This window comes from Macaca fascicularis, chromosome 2 (assembly GCF_037993035.2).
Source record: "Macaca fascicularis isolate 582-1 chromosome 2, T2T-MFA8v1.1".
NCBI classification, from domain to species: domain Eukaryota; kingdom Metazoa; phylum Chordata; class Mammalia; order Primates; family Cercopithecidae; genus Macaca; species Macaca fascicularis.
The window spans coordinates 180,135,003-180,156,032 of record NC_088376.1 but is presented as its reverse complement, the minus strand read 5'-3'; positions in this window follow the sequence as shown (position 1 = coordinate 180,156,032).

Here is a 21,030-nt window from a genome sequence, read left to right as displayed (position 1 = left end):
ATTCTCTGCCTTTATCGATAATGTTAGTTTGAGATTTTAGAGTTCATGTTTTCTAAATGAACATTGTGGGACATCGTTATCATCTGCTGTATTCAATTTTTCTAATTTTTCTCAATTAGTGTTTAAATGTATATTAGTTTTTATTGGTTTTGAACTGAGAACTCCTGGTTTACTGTATTCATTGGCTGAGAAATGATCAAGCAAGATTTGAGTTACTTATGGTTTCCAATGGAAATCAACCTCTATGGAATAGGTCTTAAGATCGTTCAGGATTTTAACCTTCAAAAAGATTTGGTATTCAGTGGTTGATAATAGCATCAGTTTTCTGGAAGCACATTTTGCTTGCCCAGGATGAATTTTGTAGAAAGCCTTAGGTTTCATCAACTAGACAACACCATTTGGAAGGAATGTTCTTTTATCCATTGACGGTTAGATTATGGTAAGCCTTTTTGTTTTTGCCAGAAGTGATCTAGTTAGTGTAGTTCCCTATCAATTAAGGTGGAAGCCAGGTGTCTCATGTGATGGTTCTGCTTTGATAATCACATAAGAACAATTCTGGCTTGTTTATGAGGCCAAATAGCAGGCAAGAGCCACATTGCAAGACAGACACTTATACTTTATTATAACAAAATGTTCTAAAAGAAAATGTTGGCTATAGTAATTGAAGTAAATTGGCTGGATATTTATTCTATGGATAACAGATACCTCGATAAAGAAATTACAAACAGTAATTAAACCTATGTCTAGAAATATGTTGCTGGTTCTTCTAGAAAAGCAGGATGAAATTTTCAAATCTCAACTGCAAACTTACGTGGTTATTTTAGTGACCTGTTCTATGAACAGGATAAATATGTCATTTCTCCAGAAAAGGCCCATTGGATATCAAAATTCTGCTACTCACCTGGGTTCTCAACCAAGCTTTGACAGTATTAATTGCTTCAGGAAAATTACATAACCTCCCTGCTGGTTTCTCTGTTCTCTAACTGTTCTCTTGACTCAGCAGTGATATTATGCATATATTATATACATATGTCAGCAGTAGAAGACTTAAAAAAAATAAAGCCTCTTAAGAAATTTTGATACGTTAAACAGATACAAATGACTTTTTATTAGTATAAATTTCTATTTTAAATTCAATTTAGATTTCATAATGAATCAAGTAGAACGTTGAAAAGGATCTAATGTAAACAAAAATTTGAAATTAGAAGCTATAGATGACAATAAGGCTTATGGCATATTTTGCAGTCAGATAATTTCTGTTTTATTCCCTTTCAAGTTATCAATATGATCTTCGTTCACATAGATAATTCCTTATAGCTTACAGAAAGTTTTTACTTGTGGCATGTTTTATTTTGCACCTTGGCTTGCAAAATGCAAGCTGCATGAGAACAGATATCTTCTCTGTTGCATCAGTTGTATATCTTGGCACTTTACTACAGAGGCTGGGAGCACAAATATGTGATGCATTAGCTTGTTGAATATATTTCAATGTCAAAACAACATGCTAATAATAATGGTATTAATAATCACTACTATTTTTGAGCATCGCTTTGCTACGAAAAATTTTATTTGCTTTAGAGATATTCTCTAACTTAGTACTTATAATAACTTAAGATAGAGTATTACTATTCACCAAGAGATTAGGTAAATTTCAAGGTTTCAGAATTAGTTTTTACCAGAGCTGAAATTAAAATCCATGCAAGCTGACTTATGAGAAAATACTCTTAAATATTAATACCAGAGTAAGTTTTTCAAAATAAACTAAACTTGTAATAATTAAAGGTAAGCTATATTTTGAAATAATAAGTTAAATCTAAACTAACTAAAATGAAATGCAGAAAATCAGTTTACCGCTCCCATTAGTTACATTTCAAGCTTTTAATGGCCACAGGTAGCTAGTGGGTATTGTACTTGACAGTGCAGATATGGAACATTTCTGTCATCACAGAAAGTTCTATTTAATAGTGTTAAACTAGAACAGACATTGACAACCTTTTTCTGTAAAAAGCCAGAGAGTCTTTAGTCTTTGGAGGCCACTTTGGTTTCTTGCAACTACTCAACGCTGCCATTGCAACACAAAAGCAGCAATAGACAATACATTTAAAACATGAGCATGACTGTGTTCTAATGACATTTTGTTTACAGACAATGAAATTTGAATTTTATAGAATTTTTATATATTGTGAGATATTACCTTTTCCTCAACTATTAAAAGTATAAAAACTATTCTTAACTCTGAGATCAGAAAATAACAGGCAGTGGACTGAAGTTTTCTGATTCCTGGTCCAGAAATCCCCTAACATCTTAATTCCAACGTGCTATAATCATATGTTATCCACAAATTTCAACAAAAGTGTTATCTGTCTGATTATGGAACATTCATAAGAATTACCTCTAAGACTCACCTTCCCATACTTTTATATCCTTTGACTATTTCAGTTTTATGTTAATTATTAAAAGGAAGTATAGTTAATTGTCTGAAGATCTATCTCTTTTGCCAATTAGTGTTCCTTTAGATTAAAAACCATGTCTAACGTTTGTTGTAGTGTTCTCAGAAGTGTGCAAATTCGTGACCATTAGTAGAACTTTGACTCCTGATTCTTGAATTAGTGTATTTATAAACTTAAAAATTTGGAAATACAAGAAGTTGTTTGTTGTACAGAGCTGTTTGTTTCACAGCTCATGACACATAAGAAGGACTGTATAATATAAAACATTATTATAATAAGTACTTTTACAAAATTGTATAATTGAGAAGTGTAGAAAAGAAAAGAGGTTTAAAAGGATCAATTGTGTGGGGATTATGCCCTCTCTGACAGTTAACAATATGTAAGGTTTTCTCATTGTTGCCGTTCTAGCAATAAATGAAAGAATGGTCTACAGTGGTCAGTTAAACATAAGTATTTTCAGATCATTTAATTAACACACCTAATGAGTATTTATGACGTGTAGTATATCCTTATATATTTTTTTCAACATAATTATCTCAGAGAGTGGATGGTAAGCCTACTTGTTTCTCATCATTTTCTGAAAATTCAGAATGTAGTGAAGATTTTCTTAGTCATCTAACAGAAAAAAATATTATCCATGTGTTTAGACCAGTGTTTTTCAACATGGTGCCCAGGAACAACCCCAGACCGTGAAGTGGTGTTGGGATGAGGTGGTAACTGGACATCAGAAATTACTTGTAAGTTACCGGGAAATTTTAATGTGCAGCAAGGATTGCAAACCAATGATTTAATAAAACACATAATTAAGAGCTTTTCTTTCAATTCTTCTATGGAGTTAAAATTGGAGCCTGAACTATCAACCAAACTGCCTCAACACCCAATACACTGCACAGGACAGCACTGGAAAGAGAATAGTGGACCAAATACCTTGCTGGTGTAGTGATCATAAGGAGATCATCCACAATCGTTAATAACATAGTGAAGTGCAGTAGTGATTAATTAGAAGGTGCTGCAGCCTGATTGTGGGCGTCACAGAAGCATGAACATAGTTATAGCCTAGTGTTGGACAGAGACGCACAAATATACATAAGAATACAAATCTAGATTTTAGGTCATGGCACTGGGACTCTTAAGTGCTGATTGAAATTAGTGGCTATTCAATTATTATACAGATTATTGACCAGTTTGTTCAATATTCTAAAATAATTTATAACATGTACCAAACAGCAAATAATATAAAAAACGGAGGATATAGATCAAATAAAAATGTAGTAATATGAGAAAGCATGAAGTAAAGAGTGTTGGATTATATTAAGAACTAAAGGTTGAAAGATATTCAGGATTCAAAAGTGGTAAGATTAATGTGATGTTTAAATATAATAATTAAACAATGATATATATTAAATGATAAAAACAGTATTATGAATCCTTCTGAGAAGGCATTCTAGATGATTTATAGTTCTATTGGAAATTGAACTTAATATTCTAGGAAATAAAAAGAAAAAAGTGAGGAACTTATTCAGATCAATTTTTCTTAAAGTGATATAAAATCCTTGGCAAAAAAATAATTGTCAATAACAAGATGAAATATTAACCAAACTTTTATTTTAAAGTATGTGGAAATGTCTAATTTGTCTATTATTAGGAACATTTAACAACTTTTTTTTCTAGCCAACCTCTGCAGATCATTTTAATCTTTTGTTTTCGCTTAGAAGGCAAATAATGAATTTTGAATTTTATGTTAGGATTTTTTTTCATAGTCATATAACTAGAATTTTGAACAGTGATTTTACTAAGTTACTCATAGTAAAAATAGTTATTTGATAACGCTTACTCATAGTAAAAATAGTTGTTTGATGACACAAGTATATGAAATAATTTTGCATAATGTGGTAGATAATATGCATGTTAAGTCAATTGCACTTAGAAATTGATGTGAAAAAATTTGCGAGGAGACACAATTTGTATGTATCTTTCCTTCTTTAAACTTATTTTGTGAGTACATTATATTGGATCTCATATAGACACTCATTATAACTTTATCTGTGGCAAGATTGTATGGAATGACAGGAAAGTGAGTTATGGAGATGTATTAAGATCTCCAGTAACTGAAGTTTGGGTTTCTTGGTCTGCTGAGTTTTAAGTTTGAAAGTTTTGCATGCATGATCTATTTTTATAGACTTGAAACCCTTACAATGTTAAAACATGTGAAAGTTACATCTATATAAAAGTAGAAATGTGACTCAAGTTATCAATACATCAATTTTGATGATGGTTTGAGTATTTTCTTGATAATACTTTCTTATCCCAATGTTTGGAAATGTGTAATTCAAGGATCAATTGTGTCTAGACCTAAAGGTTTTCTGCAGTGCATAAAAGGTTCTGCTATCATGAATTTGATGTATGTAGGCATAGTCCATGATACGCTTTGGCTCTGTGTCCCCACTCAAACCTCGTCTTGTGGCTCCCACAATTCCCACATGTTGTGGGAGGGACCCAGTGGAGATCAGTGAACCATGGTGGAGGGTCTTTCGTAGGCTGTTCTCATGATGGTGAATGGGCCTCATGAGATCTGATGGTTTTAAAAAATGGGAGTTTCTCTGCACAAGCCCTCTTTTGCCTGCTGCCATCCACCCAAGATGTGACTTGCTCCTTCTTGCCTTCAGCCATGATTGTGAGGCTTCCCAGCCACATGGAACTGTGAGTTCTCCATTAAACTTCTTTCTTATGTAAATTACCCAGTCTCAGGTATGTTTTTATCAGCAGTGTGAAACAGACTAATATAGTCCTTTATTTGCTTTTAAATCTTATTATATGTCACTTATGTTTCGTTGCTATTAGAAATCATTGGGAAAATAATATTCAATTGTCAGAAAAGCACTAGTGATTGAGAATTTTGGAAACATAATATGATGTTCTGTCAGTATTTTTTTTTTGTAACATAAATAACAGCAAAGTTTAACAGATATAAATGAACCTGCATTTCTATTGAAAAGATGCGACTTTATACTAATATAGTACAAAGGTTAATAGAGTTCCAGGTTAATACGTGAAAAGTTAACCTGGAAAATAGAACCTACTGGGAAGAGAAATGAATAAGTGGTATTTATAAAATGCATAGCTGGCCATATAATAGTCCAACTTAAAGGATAACTTTCTTTACTTATGTTTAGAGCTTATATAGTGGTAAGCTCCCTGAGATTTTGTTCAAGCTCTGGCACACAGAAACTTAGATAAACATACTTAATGGTAAATTAAACCTGCAGCTGCAAGAACTCTTTCTTGAGGGAAACGACTGCCTAATACTTTAAACATGTTTTTGATTATTTAAGTCTGTGTAGGTCATGAATCATGTGGGTTTTGTCCACTATAAATTTAACACCTTTTAAATGATGCATATTGAGGGTAATTTTATTCGAATTTGAAGACTAAGTAAAGATGGAATTCTAGACATTTGGATATATTTCTCATTATTTTTCTAGTTGCTATTTCTCTAGATTTTAAAAGAATCGATTTTTCAGACTGGGTTTTTACAGTGCTTCCTCATTTACTTATTTATTTATTTACTTTTGGCTTTCTTATACTTTAGATTGATGTGTTTCAGCCCAGAGAATTTTTCAGTAGGAATGGGAACCTGAGATTTTTACTGCAACTGCGTACAAATTTAATGATATAGTTTTATATAAACATGTACTGCGAACACCAAAATCCTCTGATATTGATTACAATTTAGTTGGACTGTGCCTACAATTAGTGGATCATTTTCATGCTAAAAGATCTAGCATCCTTGTGATTTACTGTCACTAAAAAAAAGGCTGCGAAGAGGTCCAGAATTTCTACAGAAGACACATTTTAATGTTATCATTCAGTTTTATGACTAAGGTTTAAATGATCACTTGACCCTTACTTACCTTTCCAACCGAATTTAATGTTGTGCCTCACCCGAAATCCTCCTTGCTGAACAAATTTTCTTCCTTGTTCTTACCTTTCATTCTATGAACCATTCTGTCTTTGTGTTCTGGCTCATCCTGCTCTTTTTGGTTGGAATACCTGCCTGCCCCGTCCTCCCTCCTACTCTTTCCTTCCTCCCTCCCTCCCTCCCTCCCTCCCTCCCTTCCTTCCTTCCTTCCTTCCTTCCTTCCTTCCTTCCTTCCTTCCTTCCTTCCTTCCTTCCTTCCTCCCTTCCTCCCTCCCTTTCTTCTTCTTCTTCTTCCTCTCTTTCTTTCTTTCTTTCTTTCTTTCTCTTTCTTTCTTTCTTTCTTTCTTTCTTTCTTTCTTTCTTTCTTTCTTTCTTTCTTTCTTTCTTTCTTTCTTTCTCTTTCTTTCTTTCTTTTTTTTTCTTTCTTTCTTTCTCTCTCTCTTTCTTTCTTTCTTTCTTTCTTTCTTCTTTTCCTTTTTCCTTTTGTTTAAATGTTTCCTATACTATTTTCAGGACTCAGTTTTTGTTCTAGATTGCTTGAGGGTCTTTTATTACTATCTCACCTCTTAGTGATTTCTCCCTTCTCTGAAATCCTCAAAATTTATTATTCTACCCCTTCTCTGGAACTTGATTTAGAAATGGGATTATACAATATTCACAGAATCATAATTATGTAGGTAAAGTATATTGATATTTAGCATCCCCATTTTGAAGAGAATAAAATAAAAAGGAGAACCCATTTGTTACTATCACTCAGAAAACTTGTGACTGACAAAAGAGAATCAATATGGTTCATTCCTATACTGAGTCTTAGAGAACTCATTTCCAAAGTTCATCAGCAAAAATGGTAAAATAAATACCTAAAGTTAAAATCACTTTGCAAGTCCATAGTCTTAAAAGTTATTTTATGTCTTTGTCATTACGATCCAATGACCTTTAAAGGAATCATACTTTGCTGTTAGAACAAATCCAAGAATCCTTAATAACTTCTAAGACTTCCTCATCTTTATACCAAGTATGGAGGAAATAACAGAAATGAAGAAGATGAAGGAGAGAAAGAAGGAGATGATGGTAATGAAGACGAAATATTTTTTCCTGTGTCCAAAATGGAGTAATAATGGCATTAAATAACAGACTGTGCAACTCATATAATTTTGAGGAATTAATGCGAATGACACAGAATGGACACATTTTTGGAAGCTGTGATTTGTTCTATAATTTTATTGGTCACCTACAACAGAAAAGTTAGATTTTATCATCCCCAAATACTTGTCATATTCATATGGGATAAACATATTTTGTCATTGTAAAACTAAAGATGACAGAAATCTGTATTTTATTGGCTCAATAATAAGTGAATGTAGTTTAAAAAGAAGCCACAACAAAGATTTAAGTCATTGCCTTATGACTATTTCTGTAAATGTACCTCCTGTAATAACATACATAACACGTACATAACATATACTGAGTGTTAACTGTGTGTAAACTACTGTGTGAAACTGTTGCATACATGTCTTGTCAGAACAAATTTTCCTTTCTGGATGAGAAAATAAAAAGAGGGTCACAGCAAAGTGACTTGACCAAATTCACGGAGTTGTCAGTTACTGGGAAAAGTGAAATTTGAACCCAAACAATCTGATTCCAGAGCCCTCATTCTTTCTATATTTGTAGGCAGCTGGGCAGGCTCAGAACTACCAATGTTTACCAGCTCTGTTGCTTATCTTCTCTTTTACTGTACTTCTTTAGGACTGCTTTAAGTCAATAATATAGGTATTTGCTATGCAAATATCTGATTAAGTGAGGACAGGCACATGTTACCTTTTTACGGCTAACGTTAAGGGAAATAAACACCCAGTCATATTTTGAGATTCATACGATTGATATAACCTTGGGAAAAGTGGTCAAACCAATACTGTCATATGTCCATTTCTTCTTTAAATGTAAATTTGTCCCAACTGAAGTGAAGCCCCCACTATACAACAGTTATTGTTTCCCTTATTATATCAGTCATACATTAAACATACATATACACACTTTTATTATTTTCAATTGACCAAAAATTTTAGGCCTGGAAGTAACTGCTTTCAGTTTTATTTCAGAATAATGAAAAAAAAAATGTTGCAACATTTTATTTTGAGAAGGTAGATTTCAGTTAGGTAAGTTTTCATGCAAAAATGTCAACCTTTTTGGATTTCGTTTATCCGTTTTTGAAAAGACATGTAGAGATAAAACTCCTTAATACTGGTGCACTGAGCCCTACCATTTATCTATGATTGTACTTGACATAGCTGCTCCTTGACATTTATGGCCAATAATATGACCTGCCGCTATTCCTCCTAACACACTAAACTAGAATATCTGTGAGCAAAGGCCTGTGCATCCCTGGTGCCTTGCATAGATTTTGTTATAGCCTAAGCTCTCAATACATGTATGTAAAGTAAATTAATCAAATATACATTGTGAAATAATTATATATGCTTTTTAGTTTGGCAATTGGGTCTTATGAAAAAACATTTGGTATTCTAGGAAAGTTATATAACAAGTATAATTACTTTGAATTTTTATTACAACTAATTGAAAATTATAATTTATTTAGTATATGTGATTACTGGACTTTTTTTAAAAATGACTTTACTTTAAAAGTGATGTACAGATTCAATGCAATCCCTGTCAAAATACCAAGGACATTCTTCACAGAAACAGAAAAAAAAAAAAAAATCCTAAAATGTACATGGAACCACAAAAGACATTGAACTGCCAAAGCAGTCTTGAGCAAAAAAAAAAAAAAAAAAAAAAAAAAAAAAAAAAAAAAAAAAAAACACACAAAAAAACAAAGCTAGAGTCGTAACACTACCCAATTTCAAAATATGCCATATAAGATGTTAGTTGTGAGCTTGTACAAAAATGCTATAAAGTGATAGTAACCAAAACAGCTACCAAGCTGCCCCATCACTTATTAAAGCAGTCTTCCATACCAACTCAAGTGTCCATCATGGTAGAGGGTCTCCTCATGCTGGGATTCCAGAGGCTCATGGTGGAGTTGGTTCCTCCCTGTCTGTTCAACTCATTCTCTCCACAGGATTTGTTGGGGGCCAGAAACAAGTCCCACGGAGCAATAGTCCCTTGCAGGAATACCGGCTTCCTCCCGCTTCAGCCCAGCTTCTGTGTCTTCCTCCATCTGCTCTCAATTCCTTCCCTCTGAAGATCTGCTAGTTGTGCACCAGTTTTCCCAAAGTCCTGGTCCCTCAGTGGGTGATGTTCCTCCTGGCTGCGTCTAGTTGGCCATCTTGGACCATGCCCTTCTACATTTCAGAGTTTTAAATAACAGTGTTAAAAGTTATGTTTACATGAATAATTTTATTCTCTTCACTGCCAAAAACATTAATTTTATTTCAGTAAAAATTATGATTCCAAAACCTGTTGAAAGCTAAAAGTAAATAATGCAAGTACAGGAAGTGTCCACCACATAAATAGCTATATAATTTGCTAAAAAAGAAAAATTACAAAACAATGATAATAAGGTGAAGTGAGAGGCAATGAAAGTTTAAATGTTTAATCATTTGTTTCTTCTCTAAAATGAGTCTATTATGTATAATCTTCATGTTTAATAACAGAAAAAAAATAGTTTTCTGGAGTCCAAAGAGGCTATCCAAAGTGTGATTAGATCACAAAATTCTGCTTGCGACTATGACAGTAAATATACCAGTGTCTACTATTTATTTTCTTTCTGTTTTTCACAGGTGTTAAGTAGACAATTTGAGACACAGAATAACTTGAAAAATGGCATATTGTCTGTATACAGAGATGTATGAAACCCAGATTTCTGTCCAATATGATAATCTCATTCCTTGGCAATATTTAAATATGCACAACAGCTGCAACTATTCTCAGATCTGACTAACAATTTATCCACTGAGAGCAACTTTCATCAGGAAGAAACACTGAGAAAATGATAGAGCAGTGTTTGGGCATTGAACCATGTTTTTAATCAAGCAATAGCAGCAGTAGACTCTTCCCAAATCATGGCTAGTGTCCCCTTGATCATCATACATGCATGATTTCCCAATCTCAAATGCCATGTGAAAATCTTATTTCCAAGCAGAATTACAGAAAAATCTTTTGTCCATTCCCAATATTTAGCTATTTTGTCTAGAAAACATTAGCAATACTCTAACCACTAATATTAATTCACCTTGGAAACTTATTTATCCTTGGTTTCTGCTCACAAAAAAACAAGTAAAATGTCTACCTGCCATCAAGTTTAACATGAAATTAAACATGATTAAAGCCCAATCTTTCATGGTTGGTTGAAGGCTCAGATAAAAGTTAATAAAATTGAGTTAATATCCTCATTATTAAATTAAACGTAAGAACTGAACAGACAGTTACCAGGGCCCACTTGTGAGTATACGCAACGGTCTTTAGTTCAGAATTTGATCAATCTGTTTCTGTTCTGTTTATAATATCTGAAGAAGATTAATGATTTGAGCACAGATTTGGCTTTCTAATATTTTTGTTTATAGTTTATATCTTATCCCTTTTATTTGGCACCAGAACAAGGACTTTAAGGTGTTTTTTTTAAAACCAGAAATCTTCAAAAAAAAGCTCATAGTTTTACAATCACACTATGTAATGAATGAATAGTAAAACCCGAAAACAAACACTTGCCATGCCTAATATGAGTTGTAGGCAAGTTTTTTAACTTTAAAACACAGACTATTTCTATCTTATACCAAATATTTTAAACAATAGAATAAAAGAAGAGAAACTACAGGACTTGTTTTATGAGACTGTTATAATATTTCATCCAAATGTGGTAAGGGCAATACAGGAAAAACCAAAACTACCAACCATTCTAACACATAAAGATAGATAGAAATACCTCAAACTTATTACAAATTAAAATCATAAGAACAACAAAAGTACTGTTGCATGACTGGGGGTCATCCTAAGCATCAAAAATCAACATAGAAAGTGTATCTGTGTAAGTGAATATGTGAACATATTAAAGGAAAAGTCATATGCCTATCTCATTAGACACAGAAGTATATTTTTTCAAAGTTTAACACATATCCATGGAAAAAAAAAATCCAGCAAGGCAAGATTAAAGGGAACTTCCTCAGTCTGATAAAAATAACCAAATATGTACAAGAAAGCATCTGATATCATAATAAAATATTGGAAACATTTTATTTAAAGTGAAGAGAAAGATCAAATGTGATGCTAACATTACAAATGAATTATAGCTTACATAGAGTTATAAGAATTAGAAAGTACACGAAACCTTTGATATTAACAGAAAATGATACTCTACAGAAAATGGAAAATAATTTTCAAAAATGATTACAATTCATCATATATTTGGACGCTGTCACTATATAAAAGAGCACCTTTTAATTATCTTACATTTCTACATACCTTCAATGTCAATTAAAATGTCTCCCACAATTTATATATTGAAGTCTTAACCCTCTATGTATCCCAGAATGGGTCCACATTTAGAGATACAACCTTCAAAGATTTGTAACTTTGAACCTACAAAGATACAAACTTACAAGAGGTAAGTAGGGTAAAATGAGATTATATGAGTGAGAACTAATTCAATATGACTGCTATCCTTATTAGAAGAAGGAGAAATGCCAAGGACACCCATGCATAGAGAAAAGGCCACATGTGAGAACCCAGTGAGAAGGTGGCCATCTGTTAGCCAAGGAGAAAGGCTTCCAGTGAAACAAAACTTGCAAACACCTTCATCTTGGACTTCCAGTTTCCGGGAATGTGAGAAAGTAGATTCCTGTTGTTTCAGCCACCCAGTCTGTGGTATTCTGTTATGGCAGCATTGGCAAACTAATATGGTAAGTATGGAAGAAGGCAAGCAACTGAATAACTTACAATTAAATTCTTGTCTTTTAGTGCGTCTGATTCTATGGACTGTCATCTTCACAAATGCTTTTAGCTTTTTTTTTTTTTTTTTTTTTTTTTTAACTTTTTAGGTGAAAATGGAGGGCAAATAAAGATCGAGTGAGTTCAATGTCTTTCTCCAAGTGAGATATGGCCCTGGTAAAGTGTTTTACAATGAGGAGCAGGGTTTTGTTATCAAGAATGCTTTGGTTGTATTTCACAATGGTGAATATTCTCCTTTCTCTATCAGAGGATCAAAGGGTCCATCTTAGTGTGAACTTGGTGGGATTCTTAGAGGGAAAACTCAGGAAAGTGCAAGGGCTTCCTTAATACTGCTGCTTCCAGGAATTTCTCACTTCCGTGCTTTTCATAGTCAGCCTCCAACTGTTTGTCAACATCACCAGGAAGTGTCCCTACCAGTTAATGGCTCCCATGGGTTCTGTTCCAGATAGGCAGGACTTACTGTGATTCTCATGTCCCACCTGTCTCTTCAGTGTTCAGGGTGGTGGTTTTCCTCATCACTGATTTTTAGTCTATTCAGTGTTTTCTTGTGAGGAAGGGAGTGATGACTTCTAAGGTCACTATATGTCAAAGCTGAAACCAGAAATTCCCAGAGACACTTTTTAAATCCGGAAGTTGGTAATCTAAGTCCTGTGCTCCTAACAGCTTTGAGCCTAAATATGTTGATCCACTATACTTTCCAAATCAAGTCTCTGCTTTTAAGAATCGGTGTGTTGATGAGTACTTGATTCAGTTTGTGAATATGCAAATACTTAATGCATATTATATATATGAAGAATACAAATAAGCTGTAAGTACCACTGCAACATGTAGGCAACTTGCTGAACGTAGGATACAAATTCCATGAGGACAAATACTTCTGTCTTTTTATTTATCACTTTCCTTCCAGAGCATAGGACTATACTCTACAGGCATTAAGTTTTCAGTAAATATTTGCTGAATAAATAGTTATTCAAAGGAAATCCAGGATGGCGACTTGAGCATGGGTAAAAGAAAGTGATTTATTCCTAGAAGTGGCAACAGTGGGAAAAATCTTACATATTTTCAACTGTCAGGGCATAATCCCCCCAAAGTTGATCCTTTCAATCCTCTTTTCTTTTTTACACTTCACTCTTATATAATTTTGTAAAAGTACTTATTACAAAAATGTTTTATACCATACGACCTTCGCTATGTGTCTGAGCTGTGAAGCATTATCTGTACCAAACACCACTACTTGTATTTCCAAATTTTTAACTTTGTAAACTCACTATTTCAGTTGCGCAGTCTTTTATTTAACACCATTATTACTCCATTTTGGACACAGGAAAAAATATTTCTTCTTCATTACCATCATCATCTTCTTTCCCTTCTTCATCTTCTTTATTTCAGTGATTTCCTCCATACCTGGTATTAAGATGAGGAAATCTTAGACGTTATGAAGGATTCATGGGTTTGTTCTAATAGCAAAGTGTGATTCCTCCAAGGGTCATTGGATCATAATGACTGATGAAGACGTAAACTAATTTTTAAGACTATGAACTTGCAAAGTAATTTTAATTTTAGGTAATTATTTATTTTACCATTGTTGCTGATGAATTTTGGAAATGAGTTTTCAGAGACTCAGTACAGGAATGAACCATATTCATTCTCTTGTCCGTCAGTTCCAAGTTTTCTGAGTGACAGTAACAAATGAGTTCCCCTTTTTATTTTATTTTCTCCAAAATGGGGATGCTAAATATCAATATACTTCACCTAAATAATTTTGCTTCTCTGAAGACTGTATAATGCCATTTTTAAAGAAATAAACACAAAAGTCAGTGCAAAACTAGTACACATTAAGTGTAACTAAGTAATCCATTGTTGCAATGAGAACCGAAATACTTACTCTTCACAAATAAGAGACTGAAGGTGTGAAGGAAATCATAAATTGTGCAGGGAGAATGAACAAATAAGAAACGAGCTTCACTGAATACCGAGGACCAATGTAATACTTATCTTGAAAAGCAAAATTTGTAATCATTACTTTCACACTTTCCTATATAGGACATACGTTATACAATCACATAAAAAACCAGTACATGTAATCACTGGGTTATTTTTTTAGTTCAGTTTTTAGTTCCTGCTATTGTTTCTTTTTGAAGCATGTTTTTATGATTGCAGAATCTATAAGAAGAGTACATGCAGAATCTACAAGAAGAGTACATTCTGAATTATTTGATTACTCAAATGATAAAATGGTAAAGTCTAATCTTTTGCTTTTTTAAAATATTTGACATTTTTTAAAAAGTAAATAATATACATTAAGAATTATTTCTTTATTTTTTTAACTTTTGTTCTAGGTGTAGAGGTTCATGTCCAGTCTTGTTCTGTAGGTAAATTCATGTCATGGGGGTTTGATGTACAGATTATTTTGTCACCTGAGTATTAAGCCTAGAACACAATAGTTATTTTTTCTGCTCTTTTTCCTCCTCCTACCCTCCACCCTCTTGTAAACCCTTGTGTCTCTTGTTCCCCTCTTTGTGTCTGTGTGTTCTCATCACTTAGCTCTTTCTTATTAGTAAGAACAAGTGGTATTTGGTTTTCTGTTCCTGCATTAATTTGCTAAGGATAATGGTGTCTAGCTTCATTGACATTTCTGCTATGAACTTTATCTCATTCTTTTTTACAACTGCATATGTACTACATTTTCTTCATCCAGTCTTCCACTGATGGTCATTGAGGTTGATTCTATGTCTTTGCTATTGTCAGTAGTGCTGCAAGGAACATATGTGTGTATGTGTTTTTATGATAGAACAATTTATAATGCTTTGGATATATACCCAGTAATGCGATTGCTGGGTTGAATAGTTGTTCTGTTTTTAGCTCCTTGAGGAATCACCACACTGCTTTCCAAAATAGTTGAACTAATTTCTACTCCCACCTGTGGTATTTAAGCATTCTCTTATCTCCACAACCTTGTCAGCATCTGTTATTTTTTGACTTTTTAATAATAGCCATTTTAACTGGTAAGAGATGGCGTCTCATTGTGGTTTGATATGAATTTGGGAAAAGGACAGTCTAGTCAATAACTGGTGTTAGAGAAACTGAATATCCACATGCAAAAAGAATGAAATTAGACCTTTCTCTCTCACTATATACAAAAATCAACTCAAACAGATTGGGGACCCAAATATAAGATCTGAAACTATGAAACATATGGAAGAATACATAGGAGAAAAGCTCCCTGATGTTGGTTTGGGCAATAATTTTTGAATATGACCTCAGATTCATAGGTCACAAAAGCAAAGGATACACAAATGGAATTACAGCAAACTAAAAAGATTCCTCACTGAGTGTAGAAACAACCTACAGAATGGGAGGAAATATTTGCAAAGGATACATCTAATGAGGGGTTGATATCCAAAAATACATAAAAACTCAAATAACTCGATAGCAAATAACCCAATTAAGCAATGGGCAAAAGATCTGAATAGACACTTTTCAAAAGAAGATATGCAGATGGACCAAAGGTATGTGAAAATATGTTCAGCATCACTAATCACCAGGGCAATGCAAATCAAAACCACAATGAGATATCCCCTCACTTCTGTTAGAATGACTATTACAAAAAGACAAAAGATAACAAGCACAGTGAGGATGTAGAATAAAGGGAGCCCTGGTACACTGTTAGGGGAAATATAAACTGATATAGTCATTATGGAAAACACCATGCAGGTTTCTAAAAATATTAAAAATAGAAGCACCATATTACCATATTATCCAGCAATCCTACTAGTGGGTATTTATCTCAAGGAAATAAAATCAGCATGTTAAAAATGTATTTGTACTTCCATGTTTATTGTATCACTCTTCACAGTAGCCAAGATACAGAATAAACCTAAGTGTCTATCCATGGATGAATAGATAAAGAAAATGTGGCATATATACACAATGGAATACTATTCAGCCATAAAAAGAGTAAAATCCTGTCATTTGTGATAACATGGATGAACCTGGAGAACCTATGTTAAGAGAAATAAGCCAGTCACAGAAAAACAAATACTGCAGGATATCTCTCATATGTAAAATCTGAAAAAAAGTTGATATCATAGAAGTAGAGAGTAGAATGGTAGTTACCAGAGGCTGAGGTGGTTAGGTGGGAGAGGAAAATGGGGAGATGTTGACTAAAGGATGTGCGTTTAGTTACACGGGAGGAATACATTTAAGAGATTTATAGTATGGTGACTATAACTGATGACAATATATTATATTCTTGAAAAAACAGTGACTATTAAGTGCCAAGATAGTGAATATTAAGTGTTCTCACCACAAAAAATAACGTGAGGTAATGCATTTGTTAATTAAACTATTCCACAATGTATGCATACTTTAAAACATCAGGCTGTACATGGTCAATACATCATTTAGTAAGGCTTTAACTTATTTACAACAAGCTTTACTGAAGATCTATATCTAGATGGAAATAGGATAAAGATAACTATATATTTTCAGTATCTTAGACAGCAAAAGCAAAAATAATGATTCAGAATGCTACTCAGGTTTCTTAAATAAGGTAATATACTAAAATCATGGTTTTAAAAATAGCTCTGTTAAAATATTCATGCAATTTATTGATTCCTCATGTAAAAGATAAATATGTCTTAATGGTCAGATAATTGCACTCCTCTCTCAATTTGCATTGTCTAATTCACCTATTTTTTTTCATTCTGTACTATTACCTATCACAACTTCATGTGTGAGAGGTAGAAAAAATATTAGGTAAGTGCTTAAATTCTGAAGAAACCATTTTTCCCTGTTTTGTTCTGGGAAGTTCTACAACATGAACGTTGTTACTACAAGTCACTTTAAAATATGGCCCAGTTGCTGCTTTAGATGTATTCATAATGGTTACAAGTGGCTGTTTGTTCCATATCCACAACTCATGCTATTATACACTACAAGATGAGATATTATTTTAATACTTCTACAAAGACTTAAGAATGCATTCAGGAATGTTCAATCAATTAGAAATAAGTCCCCTAAGGATAGCACAAAGGATTTTTTTTTTTTCATTTCTAATAGTCAAAACAACTTGTTTTTGGTTAAATGTTGCAGATCAACCAACAGCCTTAAAGATTGATGGCCTCTCAAATCCCTAAAACTGGCCAATGAGTGTGATCACTCCACGAAATTCCATCTCTTTTTTGACGAATGATTTCTTCAAAAGCATGGAAAAGAAAAAACAGTGTTTTGTTTTCTTTTAATACTTAGCACCCTTTGGAACTACAAGATCTCTGGAGAGTACACTTTTCCCGTTCTCTCCTTCCCTTCTTCTTTTTCTTTTTCAGCAAACATACTGGGCACTTATATTGGTCACATATTCCAGGGGCCGTGCTGCATTCTGAGAATACAAGCATGAATGAGACATTGTTTCTTATCCACCAGTGTCTCATAATCTATTAAGTGAAATGAATAACTAAGAAGAAAAGCACCAGAGAGTATCACATGCTCTATGACAGATCTTACTTATTATTTAAAAAATTTAACAAAACACTTACTTGAAAGTTTTTACTAAATATGTACCATATGTTCAATTTTGTAGAAGTTTCTACTAGATGAATGTACTGAAAAGAAAGTGGTCACTTTTACCATTTAATACTGAAGAAAGCAAACTTCTAACTACAATTGAAAACTATATATTTTACTAATATATAATTAATGACATGTTCAGTGAAAAGACCTATAATTTAAAAAAATCCTCAACCTGAAGATCTGTATTTGATGAATTAAAAGTTATAAGAATGAGACCACGTAGCAGAATATAAAAATAATTTAAATACAACAGCAGAATACTGATTGTTAAGCAAGTCAAATTTTATCCACAGCATCACTTCTATAGTCCCCCTTGTGGGGATTAAAGTGGTTTCTTGGTTATATATTTAGTTTTACATCGTATTTTTTCTGGTCCTTGTTTGTACATTATTAACTCTTACACTTCTTCCTCTTAAGTAAAAAAAAAAAAAAAAAATGCATCAAGATCAATGTATCATTTTAAAATGCTAGATACCAGTTATTTTTCTTCTATGGGGTTTTTCTTCAGAAAACTCTCAAATAGAAGCAGTCCTTGATTATGCACAAATCATTTAATACTTGGCCTTCCATCCGAAATTTCTAAAAATACTATTAATTAGTGTTAAAATTAGTCTGCTAATGCAAGATTTGTGAAGTGGGATAGAAAACCCATTTTAATATTATATTAATCAGTTATTGTGAAATATCTTTTAAAATTATTTCCCTGACTATGTAAACATGTAAAGTATGAAATAATCCTTATTCATAATAATAAAACTCATATTTATATTTCATCACTATTAGTGGTGAAATATAGTATTTTGGCAGAGGTATTTCTATTCTTGTATATTTCTTACGTACTTAATATCATACTATATATACATAGCTTTCATCATCCTTTTTAAATTACCGTAATAAACTTTTCTGTATCTCATGAAAATATTCAAATTTAACAGCTGTGTTATATTATATGATATGAATTTATTTCTCAGCTCTTGGATTTTTAAAGTTGAATTCACATTTCAAAATGTTAAGTATTTCCTTTTGTGATTTCGAGCTTTCTATCTATTTTCTTCTTTGCTTACCGTTATCTCAACACTGCTACAATTAAGGAAGTGCCTACTACCCTTATGAAAGGCCCGTCTTCCACTTGTGCTCCAGATCCTGTTCTTTTTCATCTTTCAAGGTCATCGTTTCTGAAATTTCTCTCTTTGGCAACAACAATTTCTCCCTCTCTCTTGTATTATCTTGATCAATATAAAACATTCTTTGGGGTCTTCCATCTGTTAAAAAATCCTGCTTTAAAAAATATAGCCACATTTTCCTATTTGTTTTACAGCACAGTTTCTTATAGAAGCTGTCAGTAGCTTCATATCCACTTCTCAACTTTCGTTTATCAAGTTCAGCCAGACTTCTGCTCCTGACCACTCCACTGTATCTGCTTTTACCCAATCATCAATGGGCTTCATATTTTCAAATACAGTGAACCCTTCTCAGCTTTCAAATTACCTCATCTCCAGGCTTATTCTATCCAGGTTGACAATTGCATTTTTGAAAACTAATATTATTCTAGGCTTCTTGTATATTGTACGGTATTGTATTTCCTTCTGACTCCCTGACTGCTCCTCCTTAGTTTTCTTTGCTGAGCTGTTTCTTTAGATCTCTGGATATTTCAGGACTTAAATTACTTTCCATTTCTTTCTGGATTTATTGCCTTTTCTAGAAAATCTTATCCATTGCGTTGGCTTTAAATATCTAAGTGATAATAACATCCCTAGTCCTGATCTTGTCCCTGAACTCCAGACTCACAACCAGCTGTTACTTTAAATCTCCACTTAAGTGTCTAATAAATATCTCAAAGCTAACTAAACTAAATAAAACCTTGGTCCACAAACTCTTTTGCTTATGCAACTGTAGTACTGTTACCACCATCTACCAGTTCCGTAAGCCAAAAACAAATGAGGTGGTATTGATTCCTCTCTTATCTTAAGCTAGGCAGCCAATGTACCCCAAATCCTATCAGTTCAAACTCATCATGTTCCCAATCCCTGTAATCCTCTTCATCTCTCCTAGTGTCACTCATTGCCTAGTTTGCATGCTTGACTGCTTACAAATCACTTGCCAGAACTATTTTTAAAATCAGAAATTATTATTTTTTCACTTATCCGGTTAACTAACCCACTTTGTTTGTTTCCTGTTGTTTTTACTACAAAATCTATATTCATCACCCTGGCATTTTGGATCCTGAATTAGACCCTGCATATCCCTGTGACTTCATCTCATACAACAATCGTTGCATTGCTGATGCCAGTCTCACTGTCACTTTTCTTTTTCTTGCTGTTGCCCTAATATGCCAAGTTGTATAACCTCTATGTCTGTTTTTTACATTTGACATGTCTCTCCCTTTATAGTGGCTGGCTCCTATTATTTTATAATTTCTAAGACTAAATATCACTTTTCTACTAAGGCTTTCTCTTAGTCTCCGACAAAAAGTAGTTCCTCAGTCTCTTCATCACATTGTCTGATTTTATTTTCATCCTGGCACTGATACTTTATTATTTATTCATTTATTTATTATGCTTTTAATTTTTTTGTCTTCTCTTAAAATGTCAGCTCCACGAAGCAAGCACCTTACTGTATTTTTCTCTGATTTATCTCCAGTGCCTAGAAAATGTGTGAAATAAATATTCAGTGCGTAAGTGCATTTTGTACACCTTTGCATGCATTTTTGGTATTTCTTATAACAGATCTCTATAAATAAAATAATCGGGTTCTAAGCCATTTGTTTTCTAGGAAGCTTGTACCTAAATTAGGGTGTCCAGATTTAACAAATAAGAAATATTAGACTTTTTTATCCATTCGTCTATCAATGGACACCTAGGTTGCTTCCATATCTTGGCTTTTGTGAATGCTGCTGCTATAAATATAAGAGTGCAGAAATCTTTTCAAGACACTGATCTCGTTTCTTTTGGATATATGCAGAAGTTGGATTGCTGGATCATGGTGGTTGTAATTCTCATTTTGGAAGAGGTTTCATGCAGTTTTTCATAACAGCTTTACCAATTTTAATTCCCACCAAGAGTGTACAAGCGTTCTCTTTTCTCCACATCCTTGCCAAAACTTCTCTCTGACCTGTTTGACAATAGACATCCTAACAAATGTAGGGTGATGTCTCATTGTAGTTTTGACTTGCGTTTCTCTGATGAC